Source organism: Vigna umbellata, chromosome 3, assembly GCF_029865625.1.
Source record: "Vigna umbellata cultivar VRB3 chromosome 3, Vumbellata_1.0, whole genome shotgun sequence".
NCBI classification, from domain to species: domain Eukaryota; kingdom Viridiplantae; phylum Streptophyta; class Magnoliopsida; order Fabales; family Fabaceae; genus Vigna; species Vigna umbellata.
Genome location: NC_142167.1, coordinates 18,101,164 through 18,114,429, shown reverse-complemented (window position 1 = coordinate 18,114,429; position 13,266 = coordinate 18,101,164). Strand labels below are relative to the sequence as shown.

Below are 13,266 nucleotides of genomic sequence, written 5' to 3'. Positions count from 1 at the left end.
TACTTTACAATTTCTCACAATCATCCAAGAGTCATTCCTCCCCGGAATGCTCATTCAATATTCACACTTTCATTTCATTTCCTATACGGTACATCATTTACTATTCATTATTTACCATTCATCATTTACTGTTCATCAAGTACTATTCATTAATACATAATCCTTTTCTACTATTCATAAGAAAACCACCAAGACCGAACGTTCTGTCCCCAAAGATCGAGGACGAACGCTATAAATGAGACCCAAAAAGGACGCTCGTTCAAATCAAAGAACGAACGGTTTAAGTTCAGAAATTTCCAAATCTGGTACTGTTCATTGGACGAACGCTATTTGGTGGGAAAAGAGAACGAGCGCTCAAAATAATACCGAGACCATTAGGACGAACGCGCAATTCAAAACCGAGTGCAATTTTGGACGAACGTTCAATTCGGAGAACTATTTGGACGAACGCTCAATTCAAAACCGAGCGCCAATTTGGACGAACGTTCAATTCGGAGCACTATTTGGACGAACGCTCAATCAAAATTGAGACCATTAGGACGAACGCGCAATTCAAAACCGAGTGCAATTTTGGACGAACGTTCAATTAGGAGAACTATTTGGACGAACGCTCAATTCAAAACCGAGCGCCATTTTGGACGAACGTTCAATTCGGAGAACTATTTTGGCGAACGCTCAATTCAAAACCGAGCGCCATTTTGGACGAACGTTCAATTCTGAGCACTATTTGGACGAACGCTCAATGCAAAACCGAGCGCTGGACGAACGCTCAGTGTGAGACCGAGCACCAATTGGAACGAGCGTTCGGTTTAAGACCGAACACTCCTAAGTACGAACGTCAGGTGTGAGACCGAACGTTAATAATCTTAAAATAATAGATTTCAAGAAATAATCTAAGGGCTGTTACGACAGTGTTTACGAACGGGAAAAATACTATTTCAAACGTATGAATATATGTAAATATGAAAGAATAGAGTTTATCAAAGACTACCAGATATCACAGTACTTGGCCGAACGCTCAAGCAAGGCATTGGAACATGAGGACGTTCGTCCTCAATGATGGATCCATTCAAAGGAACGAATCCCACTGTGACCATTTTAGATAAGGAAAAACCGAACGGTTAAAGACCGTTCGGCACCAACATTCATTATCATGGAAGACTCTTTTCAATTCATTTACATTCCAGTTTAATCTTAGCATGTAATTCTCATAATTTCATACGTCCATATCAATCATTCAACTTCCACATCTTATTCAATCCATATCATGTAAATTCATATATTTCATTTCAACAAAATAACGAACGTTCATGCATTTAAGAAAATCCAATATCATGCATTATATTCATACAATCAAATGACGAACGTTCACACAAGCATACATCAGTTAAATTAAATAAGCTCCCCTTACTTGAAATGACGAACGTCCACAAATGCACAAAAATACTTCTTTTCTACGAAATCTCCTAACGTCAACGCTCGTTAATTCAACAATCCAGCTTTGCCAACCGAACGTCTTCTCTGAAAGTCCTTAATGCCGTGCGTCCTTCTACGGTGCCGGAACACAGAAGGGAGGAGAATAACGGTGATTTACTTAGAGAGAGGGTGGAAAAAAGAAGAGAGAAGGTGGAGAGAATTGGTTCTCAGACATGCAGCAAAGAGGTGCGCGCAGGGGGAAGTGGAGAATAAGTTTAGAATCTCAGATCTGCTTTTCACCTCCGTCCAGCGCACTCCTCCACTCAGCCAACGCACGATCCCACTCAGCCATGCTGGACGCACGTTACACGCTGGCAGGTGCACGTTCTGCACTCCTGATTCCCGACAGCTCATGCGGGACGTCCATTCAGCGGTCGCCACGTGGTTTCCACTTCCGGTTCCTGACTCAGCTCCACGTGCATCCGCGAACGTTCGCTGGTGGTTGTCGGACGCTGCTGTCGGCCATGTGCGTCGCTGAGGTGTCGCGCTCGGAGGTCGCCACGTCAATTTTTTTTTTTTTTTTTTTTTTTTTTTTGAAACCTTACAGTGGTGCGAGAGCAAGAGAGAGCAGCAGCGACACGTTTTGGGAAAGAAGGAGAAGAGGACACGAGACGGAGGAAATCCATGAGCAGTGGGCGCGGAATGTGAGAATTGAGGTATTCGAAGAGTTTTCACTATTTGGGTTTTAATTGGTTGTTCGAATATGTTGCAGCCTATATTTTCTCTGAATGCATGTTTCCTTTGTGTGAGCTTAATTGTTTCTAAGATGCAGCAATGGTGTTTATTAATTTATTAGTATTTTAAAACTATGAGCAATCTTATTTGGCTATCTATAGTGGACATGATGATAAGCTGGAAATTTGTATATGTTATGTTGGGTTATACTATATTTAAATTGGAATTGATTTGTGGGTCTGGAAGGTGTGAGTTTACTGATAATAATTGGATGTTTTTATTCTTATAAGAATAAGTGGGATAGGATGTTATTCCTAGATGGCCTGGAAAATTATGTTGTGTTGTTATATTTTTCTGGTTGGACTAGATATACACATTATTGTAACAAATAACATTGGTGTAGTGTTTCAAGACATGATTGCATGAGTTTCTATGATTCTAAGGTATATTAGATGTAATTATTGAACTCTTTTAGTGTTATAAATTTGTGAGCACCCATAGGGATTAGTATATACTATTATTGTCTGGAGTTGTAATGTTAACAAGTCTGGATCATGGAAAATTAGTACAAGAATCTATTTGGTGAAAAGGTTGTATTGAATTTATATGTGGAAAAAAAAAGTGGGAGTTCCAGTGCTTAAATTGGTGGTCATTAAAGTGGTTTAGGGTATTATACTATATGTTGCATTCTTCTATGCTTAAGTTCTTATATGTGATGTGAAATATAATGCATGAAATTATTTAGTTTAGAAACAAATGTCACAATGTTATTTTAATTAAGATAAGAGTTATGATGTATTTCACTGGTTTTGATAGTGCACAATTAGGTAAGTAAAACACGATTTCGTGTGGTATGTATTACACCTTTTAGAGGTGTTAATTATAAGTTAAAAACTGGTATGATAATTTGAATATATATGTTGAACTTATTTTATGGATTTCGTGAAATATCTCATTTTCAATCTTTATCTTATTTATTTTTATATGCATTGCCAAACAAGTTTAGCATAATTATATCCGTTTCAGCAAACATAACAGTAGAAACATACATTTATATAACTATAACAAACATTGTCAATAATGATAGTGAAATAATTGCATCTACATATACTCGCAAATACATTTTTTTTGCTATCCCTAACTACACTCATTCATTCTCCTTCAACCACACTCATTCAATTTTCTCTTTCATTCTTCACAGGAAGCTGCTTTCACCCTCTCTATTCCACCAAGGTCTTTTTTTTCATCATCACTTTCTTTCTTGACTTTTACCCAGTAATTCTTATTATGCCTTTTACCTCTTACTGTTTTTTATTCAGTAAACTAACAGTAGAAACAGAAAAAAAATCCCCTTATGAATTTGAAGCCGCCAAACAGAGTTTTCTCGCTATTCCTAATGCACATGCCTAAAATCAATCCTAAAGTTTGTTGCTTTAATATTTCTTTTCAGAATTATGTTGATAGTTTTTTTTTTTGTTTTTTTAATTTGATGTTTATTTGATGTTAGTGTAAATAATATTACAAAAATATTAAAATTAAAAATAAATTTATTTTACTAAAATAAAATATTTTACAATATTAAAATTAATTTTAATAATTAATGTTAATTTTTTATTCTTTATAAATATTTTTATATTAAATATAACATTAATTATTATTATTTTATATTACTTTAATAAGTAAAGGTATTTTGATAAAATTCCACGAGTTCAATTCCTCTCTCTCGAGTGAACACACCTTAGGATTTGCAGAATTTCAATTTCCCTTCACTTTGCTACCCTGCACGCTTAGGTTATCGTGATTTCTCCATTGTTCCCTTTCCGTCACTCATCAAGGTAGAAGAGTCGTACTCTGATTGCCATGATATCTTTGTGGGAAACTAATTGGAGAGATTGAATGAGTTTTGCTGTGCCTGTATCATGTGTTGCTATGTGATGTACCTGTGTTCATTAGTTATGATCCCTGTTCCTTATAACTTATGATGCTGTGTTACAGCTGATGCATGAATTTTTCTTTTTTAACATTGAATTCATTATCCTATATTTTGACTGTACAAAAACTTTTTGCAGGTGATGTTTTTTTCATGGATTTTTAGCAAAGGTCAGCATATAAAACTCCCGTAACTGTCAGAGGATAGCGTCCCGCTTGTGTTTCTGCAGCGAGTAATGCTTTTATGCCCCGTGATTTGGTGAATGGATAAAGTGTTGTGTGGGCCTTGAAGTTACAATACTCTTCAACCTACAGAATAACCTTTCTTCATCCCTTCATAGAAAATTGTTTTCCAGATACACAAGATGATTCAACATCAAATTGTGCAGTCCCCTGCTAGGCTAGGGCTCGCAAACCCTAACTCTCCTTCAATTCCGAACCCTACCCCTCCAAAGCTCCCTCCAACACAGACCCAGCAACCCCAAGACCGCAACTCTTCAACCCCTTCTTCTGCTCTTCTTTCACTCCTCCCACCCCTTCCCAGAGCCCAAGCACTTCTTCTCCAAATGGCTTCCTTAACTTCCAAAATCTTTGAAGTTTCCCCTAACCGGTCTCTTTGGGTCACTGCCTTCCGTGGATCCCTTCCAACTTTCCTCTCGTCTAATTCATCTACCCCTCTTGACTCTTCTCCGTCTACTGTGAAAGAAATAATTTCCCTCTTTACTGTTCTCCAAACCCAAATATTCGAAGCTGTTGCGGAACTCCAAGAGATTCTTGACCTCCAAGATGCCAAGCAGAAGATGGACCGTGAAATTCGTTCCCAAGATTCAATGCTACTAGCATTTTCTAACAAACTCAAAGATGCTGAGTGCTGCCTAGACATACTTGTCGATGATTACTCTGATTATCGCCGCTCCAAGCGATCGAAATCTGGAGATGATGATTCCATGACTTCATCAACTGTCTCTTCTCAGTTGAAGCTGTCAGATATATTATCGTATGCCCACAAGATAAGCTACACCACCTTTGCACCACCGGAATTTGGAGCCGGCCAAGCTCCTCTTCGTGGAGCATTGCCACCTGCACCGCAAGAAGAGCAAATGAGAGCTTCTCAGTTGTATAATTTTGCCGACCTTGATGTTGGATTGCCTAAAGAAGTCGAATCCAAGGAGAAAATTGTTGAAGCTATTGTTGAGCCTCCATCACAGATGGATACTAATGCAGTTCCAAATTTGTCCGCGTTTCAAGGAATGCTGCCTCCAGTGCCACCTGGTTGGAAGCCGGGAATGCCTGTCCAGTTGCCTATTGATTTGCCACTGCCCCCGCCTGGGTGGAAACCAGGAGATCCTGTGCCATTGCCTCCTATGGACTCGCTTCAAATACCGAGATTTGCAGAGCAACAAATGCAACCTCACATTCCTCAGCCCAAACAACCAGAAGTTATTCAAGTGCAGCCAGTTAATTTGGACCTTGGAGGAAGTGACACTAGTGACTATAGTAGTGATGATGCCAGCTCTTATGATGAAGATTGACAAGTTTGTTAAACTGCTCAATCTCCAATTGATAACTGTACAGGTGAGAGATTTTGAGCTTGACTGTTGTATCACTCCCATATGTTATATGTATGTTCTGTCAGTTGTTTCTCAAGAATTTGGTTTTAACATGATGTTTTCAGGATTGACAGGTCGAGAATTAATAAGAACTTTTCATCGCCTTGTTGTTCCTTTTGGTATTTCTGTGTAATTAATATAATCCTCTGCTGAATGCTTAGTGTTTCTGCTTTAGGCTCTAGAGAGCACAAACCATGTCAGTTCTTTGTAACCACGAATATTTCAATAAGCACTGCACCTATATCTTTGCCTATAAAAAAAAAAGCACTGCACGTATACGGTAATGTAAGCTGCTATATAGTACTATGAAAAAGAATATACATTTTATATCAGCCTACTATCTTGTTTTATTAATTTACTTTTTTACCACGACAAATGGATTGCTCATTAAGACATTTTTGTACTAAATTGTGATGAGGCACCGTGTGAACATCTTTTTGTGTAATAAAAATACTTTCTCTATGAAAAGTAACTACTTTGATAAATAAAGCAAATCCTATCTCTAGAATTTGCCACCTTTTACTTGCTCATTCCTCAGTTAACCATTCCTCCTTCATCTATACTAGTCATAAAATTGTATTGAGTTGTAAATAGTAACCATTTCTCTCTTGTGGATACTTTCATCATCATAGATACTCACCAGTGATTTCAAAACCACCTTTTTCACTCTTCCACCCTCTGAGAATGCAGCACTCAATGAAATTTTTCTACTCACCCATTTTCACACCCTTTATTAGCACTCAGTTCTCACATTTAAAAATACTCATTAACTTTCTCATCGCTTTCTTATTTTTGGTCCTAGGGTTTGATGATTTTGATTGTGTCTTCTGATTTGTGGAGTATTTTAGTTCTCGTTGATTTTGATGTTCTTCCTTATTGGTATGGAAGGAGTGATAGATGTTAAAAGATACTACGCAATGCTTTTACCTTTAGTTTGTTGTGGATATATTTTGTAGAGGCTTAATCTGTGATTGTTACAGGCTGATATGTTTGATGCTTAATTATAAGTGCCATGTTCATTTAGAAGTGAGTTTGCAGTCACACCTATGAGTGGGAGACGTAACTAGAACAAGCCTTGACACACTCTCACAAACAATGAACAATAGATAATGGCTGAATAAGTCTCCTTTTATTGAAAGAAATAACTGAATCAAAGAAAACAAACAATAACTGGGAGCATAACCTCCTGCAGTCACCTGAGAGCATAACCTCTCTTACAAAACTCACAAATCAAAAGCATGTCCTAAACCATAGCGTCAATGCATTATTTATAATTATTATTTTCCTAGGATATACTTCTAATTACTGTAATTAACTTATACTGAATAATTCCCTAGGATAATGCTCTAATTACCGTAATTAACAATATTTCCTGGAATACTGTTCTAATTACCGTAATTAACAATATTTCCCTAGGATACTGCTATAATTACCGTAATTAACAATATTTCCCTAGGATATGACTTTATTTACTACAATTACTAAATATTTCCTGTCCATCCTAACCGCTGCGGCAGTTAGGATGCCTTGCTGCTTCCAATCGTTCGGCCTGGTCGCTCCCCCTTGTCTACCGTTCGGTCCCCTTCTCTCTCTCCTGTACCTCTTCTCTCATATACTTTCCAGCCCCTAACATTACCCATCGCCTGATGATCAACCTTGTCCTCAAGGTTGAAATCTGGATATTGGTCTCTAATGGTCAGGGCATCTTCCCACGTTGCTCCATCCGGCCCCCCTCTTGCCATTCTATTAACACCTGTTGCACCTCGTCCTCCCCTTACTGTACCTGTCTTCTATCCAAAATTTTGATCGGCCAGAAAGACGGTCCCTCCACCTGCAAATCTATTGGCAATTCCTTCTCCACACTTCTTTCCCCCACTGCCTTCTTCAATTGGGATACATGGAAAACTGGATGTATCCGTGCGGTATCTGGTAGTTGTAGCTTAAAAGCCACTTCTCAGATCTTCTGTGTGACTTGGAAAGGTCCAAAGTACCGAGCGGCTAACTTAGGATGCAGTCTGGACGGCATCGAGGTCTGCCTGTGTGGTCTGATCTTCAAGTACACCCAATCTCCCACCTCCACATTTGCTGGTCTCCTTGCTTTACCGGCCTGCTTCACCATCATTTCCTGAGCCCTGGCTAAATGAAATTTCAGCTGTTTTAGCGCTTCGTCCCTTGTTTGCAACTCCTGGCCGACGACTTCCACTAAGGTCTCCCTTGGTATAAACCTGTGCAAAGAAGGGGGAGATCTCCCATACACTGTTTCAAACGGAGTACACCCCGCCGCTTCTTGGTAGCTAGTACTGTACCAATACTCAGCCCATAGTAATACTGAACTCCATCCCTTTGGTTGTTTTGAGCAAAAACATCTCAGGTAACCCTCCAATACCCTGTTCAACACCTCGGTCTGCCCATCTGATTCAGGATGATAAGCTGTGCTCATCTTCCAGAAGATACTTAAAAACAATGGATCCCTGTCACTAACGATAGATATTGGTACCCCATGCAGTCAAACAATCTCCTTAATAAACACTTCAGCTATGGTGCGGGCGGAATAAGGATGTTTCAGGGGTACAAAATGTCCATATTTGCTGAGACGGTCTACCACTACCAATACTGCATCATACCCGTGGGATTTAGGCAACTTCACTATAAAATCCATACTTATTTCCTCCCAAATGGCGTTGGGTATGGGAAAAGGCTGCAGCAACCCCTGTGGAGAGGATGACAGATATTTCTGTTGTTGGCATACCAGGTAGCTCGCAACAAATTCAGTCACTGCTTTCTTCATTCCTATCCAATAAAGTGATTGCGCCACCTTACGATAAGTCTGATAAACCCCTGAATGCCCTCCTGTCTGAGTCATGTGAAACTCTGCGATCAGCTTAGGTACCCAGGCCGATTGAGCTGAAATCACAAGTCTTCCTTTATAGTGCAATCGGTCATGCTCCAAAGTAAAAGATGGATGCGAGTTAGGGTCCTTTTTCAGGTCTTCTATTACCTTCTTTAATTACCGTAATTAACAATATTTCCTGGAATACTGTTCTAATTACTGTAATTAACAATATTTCCCTAGGATACTGCTCTAATTATCGTAATTAACAATATTTCCCTAGGATATGACTTTATTTACTATAATTACTAAATATTTCCCGCCCATCCTAACTGTTGCGGCAGTTAGGATGCCTCGCTGCTTCCAATCGTTCGGCCTGGGCGCTCTCCTCGTCTACCGTTGGTCGTTCTCCCTCGTCTACCGTTCGGCCAACTCGCTCCCCCTCGTCTACTGTTTGGCCAACTCGCTCCCCGCCTTCTACCGTTCAGCCTGGTTGCTCCCCCTCATCTACCGTTCGGCCAACTAGCTCCCCGCCTTCTACTGTTCGGCTTGGTCGCTCCCCCTCATCTACCGTTTGGCCTGGTTGCTCCCCTTGTCTACCGTTCGGTCCCCTTCTCTCTCTCCTATACCTCCTTCTCTCATATACTTTCCAACCCCTAACAACACCATTAAGAATTAATGTATTGTAGAGCGAGTCTCAGTATCAATTATTTAGGATATTGTTTTTCCTTGCACATCGGTCTAATTTGCAATATTTTTTGTTTGAATGATGTTTACCAAACACTGCTCAATTAGGACATTCTTCATATTATTGTTGAGACACTGCCATTGAAATTGAAGTTAACCAAGCATTCCCTTTTTGTCTTGCTCTACTAGTGCTAAGTGGTGGTGACTTAACGTGCTAGTTGCTTTATTCACAAGTCTTTTATGGTTGAGATTTAAAGTTTATCAGTCTTTGACGTTTATTATGTTTTGGCTCTATTCTTTTGCGGGGAAGGCTGGAACTATATTCAAGTTAAATAATATCCCACTTAACATGCTAGTTGCTAAGTATTGTTTTGCTTATCTCTAATGATTTGAAGAAATCTTAAAAGGAAACTAGCGTACAAAGCAACACGATGTTGATTTATAATGTCTGTGTTTCTGTCTTTGTAGTACAGAATGGAAAATATCTGTCATCACTTTTGATTTAAATAACCTTAAAATTTCCTCTTCTCCTGATGCCTTCTTGATTGAGTGGCTGTTTACAATTATTTGCAGAATACTATTTTTGCATTGAGTTTTTTTTAATAATAGTGTTGGTGATCTTACATCAACCAAAGATATGGTCAAATTATAATACATAAGGGGGTATAAAAGTCACTTTGCAATCCAATTTTCTAATATTGAGTTAGATTTTAAATTCACTTTCTGAGATGATATCAAAACTTGTCCTAATAATAAGGTTTGTTGGGCATAGCATGTCACTAATATCTACTCTTGTGCTTGAGATGCCTGATCCTTAGTGTAAAGTGTGTTGGAGATCTCACATTTGACTATATATATATATATATATATATATATATTATATGACCAAATTATAATACAAAAGTAGAGAGAAACTCTAACAAAAGAACTCAAACAGCTCAAAGAATAAGGTGAAGAAACTTTGAATATCTGAAGTTACCTCTTTATTGAAAAGAAAAGCAAGCTTCTCGTTTCACTTTAGACATTTAGTCAAGAAAATACGGTTAATATGTCCAAAACTCCATTGAAAAGAAAAACATGTAAAGTACATACATACTCAAGTAAGCTTCTCTTTTCACACTAGACATTTAGTCAAGTAAATACGGTTAATATGTCCAAAACTCTCCCAATTCTAAAATATATGGCCTGTTTTTATAGGTATTACATCAACCTTTTAAAAAGCTCTCAGCTACCCTGTGTACAAACAATTAGAAGCTTCACCCTTTCCTCAGTTACCCTTTCCTTTTTCTATAATAAACCTGCGGAGGTTTTCTTCTTTGGGATAACCGGAAATCATTCCCGGGGCACCTATATCATTCCCAACAGCGAATGAATATGATACATGGATTGAGATTTTAATTAATTAGTGTACTCTACAGTGTAAGACAAAGGAAGAGACATGCCTGTATACTTGTTTTTGTCAGTGTCTCTTTTTATTTGATACAATAGCCTCCATCTCCTTGGTAGAGATCTATACCATCCTTCATCTCTTTTTATATTAGGGTAGATGAGAAGCGATGGTAAATATTTTTTAAAGGCTAATTTAATTTAATAATCGTAAATGAAAAAGTGTACATGTTCAGATGTCTTGGTATATTGTTGTGTGGCCATATTTAGTTATTTTCATCCTTTGTTAAGTAATGAGAAAATATATGAATCCATGAGATGTTGCAGTGGATCGATCTGAGCGATAATATAAATGTCAAAACAACAACCTGTTAGGGGCAGCATCTTCCTGTACCTCCATATTTTTTTTTCCAGCACACCTATATAAACGAATTCCATTTTGCCCTTTTTGGATTGTGCAATCTGGAAGTCATTTATTTCCTTTAAAACAACTTTCAGATCACACAATTTGCAAGCCAAAAATGACTTCTAATTGTGCAATCCGGAAGTCAAATGACTTTTGAATTATGCAATTCGGAAGCTTTTGTTTTTTCTTAACCATTTTTTACTTTTGGATTGTGCAATCCTGATAAAGAGTGTAACGGCAAGTTTCTTTTATATGGGGTGCACGAATAAACACATGGAGGTGTAGGGTGAAACTACCCTGTTAACTAGTACTTCTAACCAAATCAAGTTCAGATTTCAGATCCTTGAGCAACATATTGCTTTTATGTCCTGGACTTTTGTTTTCCTTTAGGCAGGACCAGCACAACTACCCGGTGGCAGTGACAGTTTCACGTATGAAAAAACATGCCCTATTTGTTCTGCAATGAATGTTCTCTCAAGCACTAGCTAGCGAATGCAAACCCAATTTCTTTGATCCTAAGGTCCCTGCCCCGTATAATAACGCTAGCTAGCCAATGCAAACTCCAACCCAAACGCTATTCTAAGATTCTATACCTTTCATCAAAATCATGTGTGATACATGTATTATGTGTGTATATACGTATGCCTATGTATTATGTTTGTGTACTAGTATCTGCCTACTATGTATGTGAGGGAGAAACGTGTCTATCATGGATGTTAGGTGAGGGCATACTCGTGGGTTGGGAGGGTGAAAGCTGAGAAAATCCAGTTCAGACTGAGATCTAAATGATGATCCTGGTGGGATCGTCTTTCGTGGTGATTGTCTTATTGGTACGGAAATGAGAGGAAAAGGGGATAAGGCTTGTAGGGAAAGAATGCCTTGTAATTTTGTGTTACAATAGTATGGTCCTTCACAAAAACCCACAGTAACTCTAACTGTCCAATTCCTTGTGGTAATTTCTACAAGACTACAAACAGTTTGTATCAGTTGCTTACCTCCTCCACTTCTCTCCCTCGTAAAACTACCCTTTTTTGTTGCTAAAATCAAGGTGAAGCCTGATTTCAGATTGTGGATTCCTCTGTATTTATGAAATAAAGCAGTTATATGTCTAGGGCATAGTGATAAGGTCGCACTGCGGGCAGTTGGTTTTGTTTTCCATCTTAATTTCCATGCTGACATGCTTATATTTTTTTTTTTCTGGTATCTCTTGATTTCCATGCTGACATTCTTGTATTTGTTTTTTGTTTTCAGGTATCTCATTGATCATGGATCAGATATATCTTGAAAATGTATGGGTAGTTCTTTAATTTCAATTCTATGCCCCCATGTTTGTATTAAATCTGTTGTGTAAGACAATGATTAAATTTTATTTTTTCTGGTGGGTACACTGGAATGTGCTTTGCAGTCTTGTTGAGGGAATTGAGAAGGTATTTAGTGAGAAATTTTAGGAAATTGGTTTCAAGTCTATTTAAGAGAATATAGGAGAATATTTAAAGAGTTTTTGGATAATTAGAATTCAGAAGCAGAGTTAAGGATTTTTATGATGCATTTTGTGTAATCAAATCCTTGGAGGTTGGCATTGTATGATTTGGATTTCAACCTTATGTTACATATGCATTTCAAACGATGGAACCTCATTTATGAAATTCGAAGAAAAAGTTGCACAGCAGAAAATTTCATTTATGCTCATTCTTTAACTTTTACTTAAAGTTTATCAAGAACAGTTCAACATTAAAATTTAGGATAAATAGTCAGTTTTGTCATTGTGACGTGCTATCAATTCTGTCTTTGCATGTACACAAACTATACCATCGCTTGGGAATGAAAAATAGTACTCTCGTATATGTGGGTTACTTACAGTAATTTAATTAACATGGCTAAGTAAAAGTTGACTTGTTATTTAACTTTTTTTAAGACTCAGGATATAACGTTATGTTATTTTTAATTTAGTTTTCTATTTCAATTTATTGTTATTAATTTCTAATTTAGTGATATGCTATATATAGATTACCAGCAAAAAATTACTATCTCTCTTTTTGCTTACATTTCTTATTTTTCACGTTTTCCATCTCTATCTTGTACAATTTGTAATTGTAATTCATCTTTACTTTCGTTTTCATCATTTGCACGAGCTTCATGGTATAAAATTTAATTATGTAGACTAAAATGCAAGTAATAGAATAAGATTTTAAATTTTATGAGTTGTAAAAGTAGTTTTTAAACTTTTTATACATGTTATATTTGAGTAAAAGATTTGACTTGAAACT

The 13,266-nt window shown here is 37.6% G+C and overlaps 1 protein-coding gene and 1 pseudogene across 5 annotated transcripts in view; one reads left to right on the top strand and one right to left on the bottom strand.

Annotated features, from left to right (window-relative positions):
* LOC148201764 (uncharacterized) overlaps positions 1-1,902 on the bottom strand; it is a 38,541-nt gene extending 36,639 nt beyond the window's left edge. Inside the window, exon 1 of the mRNA XM_088109483.1 lies at positions 1,412-1,902. The gene's annotated coding sequence lies outside the window, so the exon portion shown is untranslated. The remainder of the gene's footprint in view (positions 1-1,411) is intronic.
* A 121-nt stretch (positions 1,903-2,023) lies between these two features.
* Positions 2,024-12,682, top strand: LOC148201763 (mediator of RNA polymerase II transcription subunit 4 pseudogene; annotated as a pseudogene). 4 transcript variants are annotated; one of them, XR_015784852.1, is made up of 4 exons: positions 2,024-2,132; positions 3,353-3,384; positions 4,221-5,655; positions 12,251-12,682. The product of XR_015784852.1 is annotated as a mediator of RNA polymerase II transcription subunit 4 pseudogene, transcript variant X2 (transcript). The 4 variants fall into 4 exon arrangements; XR_015784854.1 differs by lacking the exon at positions 3,353-3,384 and having other exon boundaries at positions 2,033-2,132; XR_015784851.1 differs by lacking the exons at positions 2,024-2,132; positions 3,353-3,384 and adding an exon at positions 3,839-3,986.
* Positions 12,683-13,266: the final 584 nt, after the last annotated feature.